The sequence below is a fragment of the Molothrus ater genome, chromosome Z, assembly GCF_012460135.2.
Source record: "Molothrus ater isolate BHLD 08-10-18 breed brown headed cowbird chromosome Z, BPBGC_Mater_1.1, whole genome shotgun sequence".
NCBI classification, from domain to species: Eukaryota; Metazoa; Chordata; class Aves; order Passeriformes; family Icteridae; genus Molothrus; species Molothrus ater.
Genome location: NC_050511.2, coordinates 48,192 through 65,488, shown reverse-complemented (window position 1 = coordinate 65,488; position 17,297 = coordinate 48,192).

Genomic DNA, 17,297 nt, shown 5'->3' with positions numbered 1-17,297 from the left:
AGCAGCAATTAGAATTTCCAGTGGGAGGAGGAAAACACATCCATTGTTTCATTTGTGTCTCCAGATTTTACTCTACTACACCAAATAATAAATAAGACATAATTGGGTCTGGCCTCCTGACTCCCACTCTTGCAAAGACATGAATAAATGAATTAATCACAGCCACCAGGGTGAGGAGAGCGAAATCCACAGGGGAAAAAAGGGCGGACGGAATAAAAGTCCCGATGTCAGAAAAATTCCAGGATAAAGTTATTTGGGAGTATTGATTTGATAAGTGCAAACTTAACTAAGACTGGGGCAGAGAGACGCGGCTCCTCGGAGAGCGCGGCTGTCAGGGGTGGAGCAAGGAGGAATCCTCCAGCTGGGGAGCGCGGGACGGGCGCGGGGATTGCTGGAAGAGCCCTCCAGGCTCGCTTTTATTTGATGTCTCCTGCCAGAGGGCCAGGGACTCCCCTGGAATAGCTGCTCGCTATGGGCCCGGCTCCGAGCCTCTCTCCAAACTCCGAGCGCCGTTCATTAAATCCCTCCTTCTATGGAGCCATAAATGGATCCAGATAAGGGCTCTAAAGCTATCCCATAGGATCCTTGTGCTTGGAACTGATGGAACATTAGTGTCAGGCAAGACTATTATTTGAGTCTCAATATAATTAATAAAGCTTTTCTCTCCCCCCCAGGAACGCGCTAAATCTCCGAGTCTTGTTTGCGTTCGGCGCGAGATTTCCCTACCTCGCACGGCAAAAAAAAAGATGAAAAAGCCTTTAAATATTTAACAGTCGAAACCCGACATAAATTGGAGATTTGAATAAAAAATCAGCCCAAGTATATTTGTATGAAACTGGTGAACAGAAGGAATACACATGCTCCGAGGAATAGATTTTATGCCAAACATCAATCAATCCCGGCTCCGAAGCCTATTTATAATACTGTGGGGGTTCTGGACGGTTGCACTTCACACTGGGAGGACCAATCCATGACATTATCTGGTGAACAATTGAAAGCTTTTACAAATAATTAAAACTCTGCTTGGAAATGGGGATCTTGCCGCAGCTTTTGTGGCCACGCACCGGCTCGTGGCGATGGCGGAGTGTAAATAATGAGTAGTTAATGTCGGATTTGCTCCACCATCCTCTGCCTGACGGGGCTCTCTCCCTGCTTATTGATTTTTTGGGCACAAATGGGGATTTATTTCCAGTTTTACCTTCCCTGTCCCGTCAGCTCTGTCCAGGACAGCGGGCGTAGGTGGGATTTTGGGAGGAAATTTTGGGTGGGGATCCCTGGCTGGCTTGGACGGGGTTTGGAGCACCCTGGGACAGCAGAAGGTGACAGGGGGTGGAATGAGACACTTTAAGGTCCCTTCGGAGCCAAACCAGGCTGGGACTGCACGGGTGCTCGGTGGCAGCAGGGGGAGCTCAGACATCCCATTTGGCTCTCTCCAAATGTCATTCCTTAAGACCTTCTGAGCAATTAAACCAAATTTAGCAGGAATCAATCATACAGACGCGAGGGTGGGAAATAATGAAGATGGATGTTGTTTAAAGCCTTCCAAGAGTTCCTGCCGGAGCTAGATATCATCCTGAGCAGGATTAGATTATCCAAGTGACCTTAGAAGTGTTCAAGTGTCCTCGCAAGCCCCGCCGGTCCCTTTGCCCCTGCTCTGGTCTGTTTTGCCCAAGGTGAGTCCTTCCCTGGAGCGCTGCTGGCATGCCTGGGATGCACGGAGGCAGAGAGGAATCCCTGCCAGAGCAGGAGGAACACTCTGTTCTCCCAGCTCTCCTTCTACAAGCAAAAGAAATCTCTGCTTTGAGACTGAAAATCCTGCTCAAAATCCCTCTTCCCAGGTGTGGGGCCAATATATTTCATTTCCCCTAAAGTTCCCACTGGGCTCTGCCTCTCCTCCCAGGAAACAGGTGGGTTTCGAACCTTCTGAAGACACCAAAGTGCTTCTTTACAAAGTGACTTGCAAAGCAAAAATATGAAAAAAAAAAAAAAAAAAAGAGAGATTTTTTTTCCCCCTATTCCCCAGGGATTTTTGAGCATATGAAGCACAAAAATAATCACAGAAATGACGCAAAGGAAGAAAAAACCCAAGGATTTAGTCGGAGTCAGCAATCCAAAGGCAGCTCCCTGCTGCTGCTGCTTCACCCCCACGACACAGACCGGATTTAAGGACTCTTCTGCTGAGCAGCAGCCAAAGCCAAGACCTCAAATCCCTGGGAGCTGCTGGGAGGCGGGAAGGTGATGCTGCTGAGGAAGAACAAGGCTTGTTTTAATTAATTAAAGAGAAGGAGTGGTGTAGCTGTGAGGGCACTGCCACATCCAAGTGCTCCTTCCTCCATGGGTCCCCGCGTGCTCTGCTCTCTCTTGGACACACACAGCCCTGAAAGCCAACACGTGTTTTCCAGACAAAGCAGCCAGGTCTGGAACTGGGGGATGGCTGTGTCATCTCCAGCTGTTTCCCTCCTCTGCTGGAGCTTAAAGAAGTAAATATTGAAATAAAACCCCCTGGGCTCTCCTAAACCAATCCAGATCCGTTTGTCCCACCTCTGGGAAGACACGTGGAGCATCATGTAAATCCCTTGGCGCTTCGCTTATCTCCTCCCAGGGCTTGAAACCGGGTTGTGCTCCAAAAATCGGAATTTTCATCAGGAAATCTTTGAATCGGGAGCAGCAGGCAGGATTCCAGGCAGGGCCTGTGAGCCGAGGTCCTTGTGTTTTCCCCCTCCTCGGCTCCTGCCCACAGCCAGGGTGTGCTGGGAGTGCCTGGAGGAGAAGCAGGGCTCGGTGGCCAGGCCCAGGTTTGGGTTCCAGGCCATTTTTACACGGGATTTTCACAGAGCTTTTGGCTTCAGGTGCACGCTGCACATTTCCCAGGGGATTTGGTTGTTTTGTGTGGAGCTGAAACAAAAGTGGCAGAAAATCAGCTGAGCTTCTGCGCTCTCACTACTGTGGTGGGAAAGGAGGAAACTGGTTTTTCCTTGGGAGGAATGCTGCTGCTCTTCCCTAATTTCTCTAATGACATTTGATATTATGGTGATGAGTGCCTTGGAAAATACATATGATAATCATTATAATCAAGCACATGTGTCTGGAGAGTGTAATAGGTACATTCTAGAAATTAGAAAATAAACATGTGTTAAGGAACGACTTTTAATATTAATTTCCATTTTTAGAAAGCCAGGCCCCAGATCCAACTGGGGATTAAGCAGCCAAAAGGGGATTTTCTAGAATCCTGGTTTTGCAGGCCGGGTTGGGCTGGGAGGGACCTTACAGCTCTGCAGAGGTGAATGTTCCTTTCCAAGCCACCCCATTCCATGACTCTGGGATCCCATGGCTTTGGAATGAGGAGAACAGCAGCACTGGAAGGTGCAGAGTGACTCCTGAGAAGCAGAAATAACACAGCAGCCAGGCCCTGGGCTTATTTGGCATCCTGAACTGGGGAATGGAACCATTCCCAAAATGCCAACCCTGGTTTTGTACCAAAAAAAAAAAAAATTTTGTACAAAAAAATAATTGACCAGGGAAAGAAAATCCCAAATTCTGGTTTGCTGCAGCAGTGTGCTGAATCCACTCAAACATCATCTGAAAATGAGGATTGATCTCCCATCCCCTCACATTTCCCTCTTGGATCTCCTCTAAAGTCCTCTGACTTCAACCCCAAATTGTAAATTTGCCCAAAATGTAGAGAGCAAAATTCACAACCAATAGCAAAGAAATCTCTTCACTTTCCCACAAGCTAAAGGTCCTTGCTTTGTACAACAACTCTGAGCAGTTTTCCAGGCAAATATTTCATGGAATGCTCCAAACCAGCACCTCTAAAGGTGCTTGAGGGAGTTCCAAGGGCCCTCCTGCCACCCTGCCCTGGAATCACACAATCCAGGAATGCTTGGGCTCAAAAGGGACCTCAAAGATGAACTCATTCACACTGGACTGGAGTGCCTCTCCCATGGAAGCCTCTGCCACTGCACAGCCTATTGATTTAGGGAGTCATCAATGGATATCGTGTGCCTAGAGCAGGACCAGGACGAGCAGGAATCATTCCATGACTCTGGGATCCCAGTACAATTCACTAATATCCTTGATTTTGGGATCCCAGTACAATTCACTAATATCCATGACTCTGGGATCCCAGTACAATTCATTAATATCCATGACTCTGGGATCCCAGTACAATTCACTAATATCCATGACTCTGGGATCTCAGGTATTATTCATTAATATCCATGACTCTGGGATCTCAGGTATTATTCACTAATATCCATGACTCTGGGATCCCAGTACAATTCACTAATATCCATGACTCTGGGATCCCAGTACAATTCACTAATATCCATGACTCTGGGATCTCAGGTATTATTCATTAATATCCATGACTCTGGGATCTCAGGTATTATTCACTAATATCCATGACTCTGGGATCCCAGTACAATTCACTAATATCCATGACTCTGGGATCCCAGGTATTATTCACTAATATCCATGACTCTGGGATCCCAGTACAATTCACTAATATCCATGACTCTGGGATCCCAGTACAATTCACTAATATCCATGACTCTGGGATCCCAGTACAATTCACTAATTTCCATGACTCTGGGATCCCAGTACAATTCACTAATATCCATGACTCTGGGATCCCAGTACAATTCACTAATATCCATGATTTTGGGATCCCAGTACAATTCACTAATATCCATGACTCTGGGATCTCAGGTATTATTCACTAATATCCATGACTCTGGGATCCCAGTACAATTCACTAATATCCATGACTCTGGGATCCCAGTACAATTCACTAATATCCATGATTTTGGGATCCCAGTACAATTCACTAATATCCATGACTCTGGGATCCCACTACAATTCACTAATATCCATGATTTTGGGATCCCAGTACAATTCACTAATATCCATGACTCTGGGATCTCAGGTATTATTCACTAATATCCATGACTCTGGGATCCCAGTACAATTCACTAATATCCATGACTCTGGGATCCCAGTACAATTCATTAATATTCATGATTTTGGGATCCCAGTACAATTCATTAATATCCATGACTCTGGGATCTCAGGTACAATTCACTAATATCCATGACTCTGGGATCCCAGGTATTATTCACTAATATCCATGACTCTGGGATCCCAGTACAATTCACTAATATCCATGACTCTGGGATCCCAGTACAATTCACTAATATCCATGATTTTGGCATCCCAGTACAATTCACTAATATCCATGACTCTGGGATCCCAGTACAATTCACTAATATCCATGATTTTGGCATCCCAGTACAATTCACTAATATCCATGACTCTGGGATCCCAGTACAATTCACTAATATCCATGACTCTGGGATCCCGTTACAATTCACTAATATCCATGACTCTGGGATCCCAGTACAATTCACTAATATCCTTGATTTTGGGATCCCAGTACAATTCACTAATTTCCATGACTCTGGGATCCCAGGTATTATTCACTAATATCCATGACTCTGGGATCCCAGTACAATTCATTAATATCCATGACTCTGGGATCCCAGTACAATTCACTAATATCCATGACTCTGGGATCCCAGTACAATTCACTAATATCCATGACTCTGGGATCCCAGGTACAATTCATTAATATCCATGACTCTGGGATCCCACTACAATTCACTAATATCCATGACTCTGGGATCCCACTACAATTCACTAATATCCATGATTCTGGGATCCCTCTACAATTCACTAATATCCATGACTCTGGGATCCCACGACAATTCACTAATATCCATGACTCTGGGATCCCAGTACAATTCACTAATATCCATGATTCTGGGATCCCAGGTATTATTCACTAATATCCATGACTCTGGGATCCCAGTACAATTCACTAATATCCATGACTCTGGGATCCCAGTACAATTCACTAATATCCATGATTCTGGGATCCCAGGTATTATTCACTAATATCCATGACTCTGGGATCCCAGTACAATTCACTAATATCCATGACTCTGGGATCCCAGTACAATTCACTAATATCCTTGATTTTGGGATCCCAGTACAATTCACTAATATCCATGACTCTGGGATCCCAGTACAATTCACTAATATCCATGACTCTGGGATCCCAGTACAATTCACTAATATCCTTGATTTTGGGATCCCAGTACAATTCACTAATATCCTTGATTTTGGGATCCCAGTACAATTCATTAATATCCATGACTCTGGGATCCCAGTACAATTCACTAATATCCTTGATTTTGGGATCCCAGTACAATTCACTAATATCCTTGATTTTGGGATCCCAGTACAATTCATTAATATCCATGACTCTGGGATCCCAGTACAATTCATTAATATCCATGATTTTGGGATCCCAGTACAATTCATTAATATACATGATTTTGGGATCCCAGTACAATTCACTAATATCCATGACTCTGGGATCCCAGTACAATTCACTAATATCCATGACTCTGGGATCCCAGTACAATTCATTAATATCCATGATTTTGGGATCCCAGTACAATTCATTAATATCCATGATTTTGGGATCCCACTACAATTCACTAATATCCATGACTCTGGGATCCCAGGTACAATTCACTAATATCCATGACTCTGGGATCCCAGTACAATTCACTAATATCCATGACTCTGGGATCCCGGTACAATTCATTAATATCCATGACTCTGGGATCCCAGTACAATTCACTAATTTCCATGACTCTGGGATCCCAAGGCTTTAGAACAAGGTGAACAGCAGCACTGGAAGGTGCAGAGTGACCCCTGAGAAGCAGAATTAACACAGCAGCCAGGCCCTGGGTTCATCTGGCCTCCTGAACTGGGGAATGGAACCATTCCCAAAATCCTAGCTGGGGAATGGAGCTGTTCCCAAAATGTCAGCCCTTGAGTGGAGTGCCTCTGCCACTGCACAGCCTATTGATTTTAGGAGTCATCAATGGATATTGTGTGCCTATAGCATTACCAGGACAAGCAGGAGGTGCACAGAGTCATTTGCCTGTTGTCCCATGCTGTGCCCTATGGGAAGCCACTGATTCCTACACTTGGAGCAGGGACAATGCAACTTAATCAGAGTGACAGGAAACAGGCAGCAATTACAGTGTGCAGCTACATCTGCTGGGTTCCACTTCACTGAAGGAAGAGTTATCTCAATTTTAATGTACAGCCCTTTTTCATGTTTCATTTAACCTCTGCTGTATTATTAACCACATCAAAATATAACGACGGTCGTTAGGAAAAAACCGAGAACCGAGAACATTTGGGAAAATTTGGACTCTTCCCCCGTTATCTGTAATTTAACGCTCTCGGTTTTACTTTCGTGCCCCATTCCACAGTCTCATTTAACTGAGAGGTTTGTTTGCTTTAAATACCAAGCACAGCCCCGACGCTGCTTCCTCCAAACTGCACGGAAAAACAATTCCCCATGCACCGGAAGCAAGATGTGACCTGCTGATATTCCTTGGCCTTAATTGCCACGCTGCAATGAAGTTTGCTCCTTTGCCCAAATTGTGTCTCTAACCTCGAAAAATTCTCATTGTTAGGGTTTCCCTGGAAAAGCAATCACTGGGAATTCGTCAGAATCTGAGGGAAAACTGGGAGAAGGGCTGGGACCGGGTTTCCCTCCTGGGGACCTCAGGGGTGGAAAGCGCACCCCAGTCCTGTCCTCATTTTACCACCAGAGACAAAACATCCCTTGGGAATCACTGGCATGGAAACAGGAGCAGGAATCCTGGGTGCAGGCTTTGGGGCACGGAAGGCTCTGGAAGGAATTCTGGAGTGGTTTGGGCTGGAAGGGACACGTTCCACGACACCAGGCTGCTCCAAGCTGGCCTTGGATTGCTCATAGGAACGGGGCACAGGAAACACCAGCACTGGAGCGGATCACAGGGATGCATTTCTGCATTTCTTTCCCACTGCAAGGAAGTCTCAGGGCAAGCTCACACAGGAGCAGCTCAGCAGCAGTGCTGGGAATGTTCTACTTTATTTCAGAACCAGTCCCGGTGCATTTTCTCATGTGCCAATCTGAAATTCCTTCATCTGAGCGGACTCTCCTTCCCTGGAAGTGTCCCGGGGGTTGGAATAGGATGGTCCTTAAAACCCCTTCCAACCCAAAGCGTTCCTTAATAAACCAGGACGATCCCAGTAAGCTGTAGCCTAAATAAAACATATAAAAGGACTCGTGAGTGTGGAGAACAATGAAGAACCCACCCGGAGGGGGTAATCAGCATCTGAGGAGTCTTTAATCTAACAAGGACATCTTAAGTGAAGTTGCTGAAAAAAAGGTGCCGTGCAATTGCCAAACAGCTCCCCTGTACTGCGAGGATTCCTCTGAAGCACCGAGTGCTAATTGGAAGGAAGTTGGAAAGCTTTCTGCCAGGATCCTGTAATAAGCTTCATTAGGCCGTGGGACGGCGCTGAGCTGAATATTAATAAAAAGGCAGGCAAGGGAACCGGAGGGTGGGGAAACTGGGGAGCTCGGGCTGGGATACCGGGAGGGTGGGGAGGCCCCAGCACAGCTGTGGCATCCCTGGGAGCGCCCAAGGCCAGCTTGTGCCACCTGGGTTAGTGCAAGGAGGTGATATTGAAGTGCCCCAACCCGAGGCAGTGTGGGATTGTAGGGAATGTCTTGTCTAAATGTCACAGGAGAGTCTGCCCTGGTGCCATCCCATCCCCACACGCTTACAAGTGGCTGTGTGCCAATAAAAGGGAAACTGAGGAAAGAGCAGCTCGGCTGGAGGCGCTACAATAAAACAAAAATGGACATGAGAAATCCCATTCCCTTAGGATTTTGGCAATCACTTTTGGGATCACTTTTGGGAGTACAGGGCCTAAAGATGCTGTCGGTTTGGGCTCAAACACCTGTGAGTTGTGCTAAGAACTGAGCACAACTAAAAGACTCCTCCTGTTGAGCAAGCCCATGGATTAGCTATGAATTATCCTGTTTACATTTCATTTAGTTTGATTTTCTCTCTATTTCCTATTTTCTAAATTAGATAACCCTTGCTTGATTTAAGGTAATTCGCCTTTACTGACTATTACTTAAGGCTAAGCATTTGCAAAGCCATTCCGGGAGAGGAGGAAAATTAAACCGTGCAAATTTAGGGTTTGGAGAACAAAAGGAACGCAGGCATGGAAGGGAAGTGATGATGAATGGGGAGCTGGCAGCGCCTCAGCCCCAAGAGCTGCCTTTGACCGATGCCACGAGCTTTTCCAGACACTCTGGAGCTTCCTTTGTGCATCCTGTGCTTAAAAATTTGATGAGCCGAGCTCCTGGTGTATTTAGCACCAGTACAGCAACAGGGACCCATAAGCAGGAAGATGGAGTTGGATGATCCCCCCTTTTTCTTTGGGAGAGATTATGTGCTCTGATAATTTAACTGCCTGCTTTTATTTCCACGTTATATTGCAGTTGCATCTGGAAATCGGGAAATTCGGTTTGGAAACCAAAAGGGGGAGGAGGGAAGCGAGGAGGGAAGTGGGGAAAAACACAAGACGTGGGCAGCAAAGCCTCTCTGTGACACTGCACCCTGCAAACCTCTCCCAGATGAATGTGGGATCTCTCGAGGAGCTGCTAATCTATGCAAAGCAAATTGTTTTGGATTTGCCCGGCCCATCCCTGCCCACCCTGTCATTTGTAACTGCTGCCTGCGGTGACAGAAACTCTTCATCAAGCGCAGGGCTCCGCGCGCACACACCTCAAACTCATTAAAAGCAGCCAGGTTTGGGAGGACACAGCACCTCGGTGCCCGATCCTGGGGGCTTTTCCCTGGGACAGCCCTGCCCACGGGTTCCTGGCCCTCTGCCGTGGGAGAAGGGCTTGGATCCGCTGGGCTGGGCCCTGCGCTGCCCTAGCACCCTCCTGCTGGAAATCAGGATGTTCCACCCCGCACACAGACAAATCCTGCTCAATCCAAATGTCTCTGAGAACAATTTTTGCCTGGAGAATGTTCCTTCATTCCCATCTGTGCAGATCACAGTTTGAAATGCTGCCTGCACTTTCCAAACCCTTGCTTCACCAGAAAAAAATAGCCAGAGCAAACTATATTGAAAAAAAAAAAATAGAAAACAAGGAAAAATCCCAACCTATCAAAGGAATATGGAATGAAAAATAATTTGTTTTGTTGCCAGAGCCAGTAAGGTGTCCCAGTTCCCAAACTGGAGTTCCACACATCCACAGCCCCGGGCATACCTCAGGAATGGCACTGAGTCCTCCAGTGGTATCGCTGCTTTCCCAAATAAATCTCGGGGCTGCCTTAAATTAATAAACTGTCACAGTTCCATTGTTTTCCCAGGGCCTTGCAGCTGCATTCTTTCACAGGTGCTTGGCAAATCCGAACGAGGCTGGTTTGGGGTTTCAGGATAGGACCAAATCCCTCTTCCAGCGGATTGCTGGGGAGTTATCCATGTGGAAAACATGGCTTTATTTCCTCTCCTTTACCTTCCCTGCTCTGCCTCACTCCCCTTCCCCTGACCCTCACCTTCCTCGGCTGCCTGGGGATGAAATTCCAATCTCGGAATCCAGGAACGGTTTGGGTTGGAAGGGAGAGGCTTTCATGGACCGGCCCCGAGTGGCGGGAGGTGCCAGCTGGAGGCAGCTTGGCTGTGGATGGACTGGAACGAAGCTCAGGAATCCCAGATGTGTCCCCTGGAGCCTCAGACCAGGCCTGGAACGGCCCATCCTAGGGATCTCCTGGCTGCTGCACCTTTCCCAATGACAGGGACGGGGCCGTGGCCCTGCCAGGCGGGGACAGGACAGGAGGGCAGCTCGGTGACAGCTGAGTTTTCTTAGAAATGATCTCATTTATTACGGGGTTGGATAAATCCCTGACTCCTTTTTCCCTAATCTCTCATTTCTTTGCAACCCTTTCAGCTCCCTCTCTACAGACAGCACAATCAATGGAGCTGAGCAGGGCCCTAGAATTCCTGCTGGGGACCAGGAGCTTTTAGGGACAGCTCCACACATTTCCCTGGCTGCTTCCAAACCGCGCCTGGTATTTATTTATTACACGTAGTGCCTGATAAGGAGTGAGAACGTTGCTGAGGGAAGGGATCCTGTGTCTCCTGTGTGGGAGGCGGCCCAGAGACGCTGCACAAACGCGTCTGTGTCTCCCAGGCTCCACCCGGAATGGGGACTCCAGCACCTCCTGCGCAGCCCCGTCCGTGCAGAAATCCTGCCTGAAACTCCCGTGGCACAGCTTAAAGCCGTGACTTTGGAGAGGAATTTGTCCTCAGGTTCATTCCAAATAATCAACTTCTCCTGGACTTGGAAATGACATAACTGTGTGTCCAGTTCACAGGATTTAAATCCAACCTCAGCCTCTTCACTAAGCACAAATACTTGTATTTTTTTGTGAAGTTAGATTATGTCCTAGGCTGCTCCCAGGAAAACAAAGGTTGGCATTTCTATGGTTTAATAAAAGGAGATTAATATGGAAGTGAAACAAATCTAGTGTTAGAAAAATGAGCAGAATCAAAATCCATTTAACTGAAACCTGCAGCTCTTTATATTGCAATCATAATACACTTAGAGGAGCAGCTTCCCTAAAAACTGGCCCTGTCACCGATAGCCCTTTATTCTTCCCTCAGTGTTCCTTGTCAAGGAGCTGATTCAGGCAGCTAATTGGGACAATAACTAATCCAGCCACGTACTCCCCAATTATTTCCTTCTTCATCCCTCTCCTATTCTTATTCCCATGTATTTTTTACAGCAACTTTTAATTCAATTACAAGGACAAGCAACGGGACTCAGCCCGAGGGTCCCCAGCCACCGACGGGTCCAGGCTCAACAGCAAACAGTAATAACACAAATAAGATACGAAATCAGATATAAAAACATTTATAACAACGACAACAAATTTTTGCCAACAGTGGAGAGCCTTCAAAGAACACTCAAGAATGTAAAGAATACCACAGAGAGGAGTAAACTGTTAAATCCCATCAACTCTCCCAGAGGGTCGCTCCAAATGATATTCCCAGAGAAGCTGTGGATGCCCCGGCCCTGGAATTGTTCAGGGCTGGGCTGGAGGAGATTTGAAGCAAGGGATTTGAAGGATCATCCCCCCTGCCACACCTTCCACTGGCCCAGGTTGCTCCAAACATTTCTCCAGATTTACAAAATACCAACAATTCCTGCTGAAATCTCAATAAGAGATTGCGTTATTGTATTCTCTGTATTCCTGTCATCACCACCCATGGATTTCCATAATGACCTACATATGCCCATCACAAACATTGAAAATACATGGAAAATCTCTTTACATCCCCTGCACCTCTTGGCCTTTTCCCAAATCCACTGTTTTCTCCCTAATGGACTGCAGTATTCCATAACCATTAGTACAACAGAAAATGATGACATTTCACTTTAATTGAAATCAAACATCCTATTTCATTAGGGAATTAGAAAACAAACCAAATTTTAATCGGAATTCAGGCAAATACAGAAGAATATTTTCCCTCCTCCAGGAGTACCTTTCCACGGAAATCTGCAGTATTTCTGAGGCAATGAGTGAAACACACTCTTTGCAAAGCTGTACAGAAATTAGCAAGTTTACATTCCCCTCTAAGCCAAACTAGCCTCATGTTGACACCATAACAAGGAAGCACAAAGAGAGAAACTGCATGACAATTACAAGGTTTTTCTTGCTCCATTTTCCCACTTGTTTATTTTCGGGAAGTGGAGAAACAAACACTTTGGTGACTTGGGGGTTTACCCTATAAAATTTATCAAGTTCAGCTATGTTCCACTTTGGTTTTATCCCAAAACCCAGTATGGCAGCTCCGGATCACATGGACTCATTCATGGCATCAGCTACTGCAGCTCCATAACATCCATCAACTTATTTTCACAATCACCCTGGTAGAATCGGGGAATGGTTTGGGATTCTAAGGACTGTCCAGTTCCATCCCCCTTGACCACTTGTCCACGCCCTATCCTAACTGGCCCTGGACACTTCCAGGGGAGGGGACTCTGATAAAATTTCCCAGGTCTGCCTCCTGTGAATTCTGAGGCAGCCAAAGCCCCCCTGCTCAGCCAATTGTCCACATGGAATTCCTGTGGCCTGCTGAAAACAGGACATATGGGGACAGTATAAAATCCAGAGGATTAAACCTGGAAAATTAATAATACCGGGGCCAGGGTGGCAGTTGGGTTAGCCCTTTTCCTACTTAATTTCCAAATAAAACCGCACAGCCCGTTATTAACCAAATCCATCATTAATTTGAAGGCAGCATCCCTGGAAGTGTCCAAAGCTAGGCTGGATGGGGCTTGGAGCATTCCTGTCCAGTGACAGACCCTTCCAACCCAAACCATTCCATGACTTTATATCATTCCCCCTCTCTTTGCTTTTCCCCATTCCCTTCTTTATTTTCATTTCCACCACCTGCTCGTGCACCAGCCCCACTGCGGGCTCAGCACTCCCAAAAAACATTTTAAAAATGTATATTTCAAACCTACCTTTTTTCGCGGGATGCTGAGGGCTGAGCGGGCTGAAAACCTTCGAGGGTCTGATCACGGCTGAGGCGCTGAAACCCCTCACAGAGTTTGCGGCGGCTGAGGGGGCTGGAGCCCCTCACGGCGCCTCAGCAATGGCGCCAAGGCGAAGGCGGGAAACTTTGCTGGGCCTCTGAGGGACCAGGTCTGGGCCAGAGCCCTAAGGAAGCCTGCCCGAAGTTTCAGCCCCTCACGGCGGAGGGGTGTGGGCTCCCTCACGATGGAGTCGCGGGATTCCCCTCACAGAGGAGTGGTGTGGGCTCCATCAGGGCGGAGTGGTGTGAGCTCCATCAGGGCGGAGTGGTGTGAGCTCCCTCAGGGCGGAGAGGTGTGAGCTCCCTCAGGGCGGAGAGGTGTGAGCTCCATCAGGGCGGAGTGGTGCGAATCCCCTCACGGCGGCGGAGTGGCGGGATTCCCCTCACAGAGGAGTGGTGTGAGCTCCCTCAGGGCGGAGAGGCGTGAGCTCCCTCACGGCGGGGCGGCGCGAGCTCCCTCACGATGGAGCGGCTCGAGCTCCCTCATGGCAGCCTGGCGCGAGCTCCCTCAGGGCGGAGTGGCGGGAACTCCCTCACGGCAGCCGGGCGCGAGCTCCCTCACGATGGAGCGGCGCGAGCCCCCTCAGGGCAGCCTGGCACGAGCTCCCTCACGATGGAGTGGCACGAGCTCCCTCAGGACGAGCGGCGCGAGCCCCCTCAGGGCAGCCTGGCACGAGCTCCCTCACGATGGAGTGGCACGTACTCCCTCAGGACGAGTGGCACGAGCTCCCTCACGCAGCCGGGCGCTAGCCCCCTCACGGCGGGGCGGCGCGAGCTCCCTCACGATGGAGCGGCACGAGCCCCCTCAGGGCAGCCTGGCGCGAGCTCCCTCACGATGGAGTGGGCCGAGCTACCACAGGACGAGCGGCGCGAGCTCCCTCAGGCGGAGTGGCACGAGCCCCCTCACGATGGAGCGGCGCGAGCTCCCTCACGATGGAGTGGCACGAGCCCCCGCAGGACGAGCGGCGCGAGCTCCCTCAGGACGAGCGGCGCGAGCACCCTCACGGCGGGGCGGCGCGAGCTCCCTCATGATGGAGCGGCACGAGCCCCCTCAGGGCAGCATGGCGCGAGCCCCCTCATGGCGGAGTGGCGGGAACTCCCTCACGGCAGCCTGGTGCGAGCCCCCTCACGATGGAGTGGCGGAAACTCCCTCCCTCAGAGCAGCCTGGCACGAGCTCCCTCAGGACGAGCGGCGCGAGCTCCCTCACGGCAGCCTGGCGCGAGCCCCCTCATGGCGGAGTGGCGGGATGGCGCCCCCTCACTCCAGGGCGCCCCCTCACGCTAGGGCGGAATGGCGTTAGCCCCCTCATGGCGACGAGGAGCGAGCCCCCCACGGCATCGGCTGAGGGCCGGGAGCGGGAGAAACTCTTGGAGGATCTATGGGAGCCGAAACGGCCTCACAGAGTCTGATCATGGCAGAGAGTCGTGAAATCCATCGGGAGTCTGTGGGACCTGAAGCCCTGCAGGTAACTGCTGAGGCGGATGTAACCAGTTGTGGTTTGAGGGCACGTGAAACCCCTCACAGGGTTTGCTGTGTTCTGGGTGGGATGAGGGGGCCCTGGAAGCCCTCATGGTTCTGAAACCTCTCATGGGGTTTGCTTAGGGGACCAAACCCTTTGAGGGTTGTCTAAGGGGTCTGAAATCCTTCAAGGTGTTGTTTGCTGAGGGCTCTGAAGCCCTTCACAGGTCTGCTGAGGAGGATGGAAACCATCCTAGGTCTTGCTGAGGGTGCTGAAACCCCTTACGGGTGTGCTGAGTGTGCTGGAACCCCTCATGGGTGTGCTTAGGGTACTGAAATCCCTCATGGGTGTGCTGAGGGTGCTGGGACCCTTCACGGGGGTGCTGAGGGTGCTGGAACCCTTCACGGTGGTGCTGGAACCCCTCATGGGTGTGCTGAGGGTGCTGGAACCCCTCATGAGTGTGCTGAAGGTTCTGGCACCCTTCATGGGTGTGCTGAGGGTGCTGGAATCCCACATGGGTGTGCTGAGGGTATTGAAACCCCTCATGAGTGTGCTAAAGGTGCTGAAACCCCTCATGGGTGTGCTGGAGCCCCTCCCGGGTGTGCTGAGGGTGCTGAGAATTCTCCCGGGTGTGCTGGAGCCCCTCTCTCCCGTGTGCGCTGAGGGTGCTGGAGCCCCTCCCGGGTGTGCTGGAGCCCCTCTCTCCCGGGTGCGCTGAGGGTGCTGGAGCCCCTCCCGGGTGTGCTGGAACCCTCCCGGGTGTGCTGAGGGTGCTGGAGCCCCTCCCGGGTGTGCTGGAACCCTCCCGGGTGCGCTGGAGCCCCTCTCTCCAGGGTGTGCTGAGGGTGCTGGAGCCCCTCCCGGGTGTGCTGGAACCCTCCCGGGTGTGCTGGAGCCCCTCTCTCCCGGGTGTGCTGAGGGTGCTGGAACCCTCCTGGGTGTGCTGAAGCCCCTCCCGGGTGTGCTGAAACCCTCCCGGGTGTGCTGGAGCCCCTCCCGGGTGTGCTGGAGCCCGTCTCTCCCGGGTGTGCTGAGGCTGAGGCACGCAGCCGCTCCGGCCCGCTCATGGCCGAGCGCAGCCGGAGCCCCCCGGGCATTGCCGCGGGCCCGGCCCCGGCGGGCACCGATCCCCGGAGCTTGCGCGGGAGGGAGCACGTGAGGGGCGAGGGGCGGCGGGGCCCCTCCATCTTGTGAGCCCCGCCGCGCCGTCCCGCCCGCTTCCTCCCGCCCTCCTCCTCCTCCTCCTCCTCCTCCTCCTCCTCCTCGTCATTGTCTGCGAGCGGCGGCGGCGGCGCTTATAAGGCGGCGGGCATTGCCCGGATGTGAGCGGCGGGCGATGCGGCTGCCCGGGCGGGATGCGATCGGCCGCGGCTCGGCGGGGGAGGCCGCGCTGCTGAGCCGGAGGAGGCGGCGGGCGCTGCTCTAAACTTGGACCAAGTTGGGGAACGGGCGGCCCCGCGCTCCCCCGAGGGGGGAGTCGCCTGGGTTTTTTTTTCGGGATTTGGGTTTTTTGCTTTTGGCTTTTTTTAAGGAAGGACAAGGAGGGGGCAAGTCCCCGAGAGCCGCGGCGCTGCGAGCCCGTCACCATGTGTCTGTAAAAACAATAGGGCAAAAGTTGTCGGACCTTCTTTTTTTTCCTTTTGTTTTTTTTTTTTTTTTCCTTGGTTTTGAATTTTTACATTTTTTAAATCTAATTTATATGATTTTTGTGGCCGGTGGCCGGGCCCCCCAAATCCCAACAAAGCCAGGTGTAGTGTGCCTGTAAAGCTGTGGAATAACCCGGAGCAGGACTGACACTTTCCCTACTTTTTGGTGGTCTTGGAGGGTCACATACGTGTGAGACAATAAAGCACTTTGGCAGAAGATTCCTCTCTTTTTATTTTGCTTATTTTTTTACTCCTTTTTTTCCTTTCTTTTTCCCCCTTGGAATATTGTGAACATATTTGTGGCCATTTAAGGTAAAGTTCCAATTTGCTGTTAGACTAACTTGTCTGTGTTTTTTTTTTTTTTTTTTTTTTTGCTTTCATTTTTATTTTTTGATTGAAATTGTCGATCCCGATGTGTTATTTAAAAAAAAAAAAAAAAAGGAAAGAAAAGAAAAAGAAAGTGCAAGTTCCGGGCTGTGTAAATCGATACATTGTATATACATTGCATAGATAAGATGTAACTACACGTGTGGGAAATACACCAAGGTGCAGACGCGGGGACTCGCCGCTGCTTTATTTCCTACCGGAAAATGAACTCCGAGGAGTTCTTTCTAGTGGTGTCCGGCCTGCGAGAGGAAAATGCGGAATA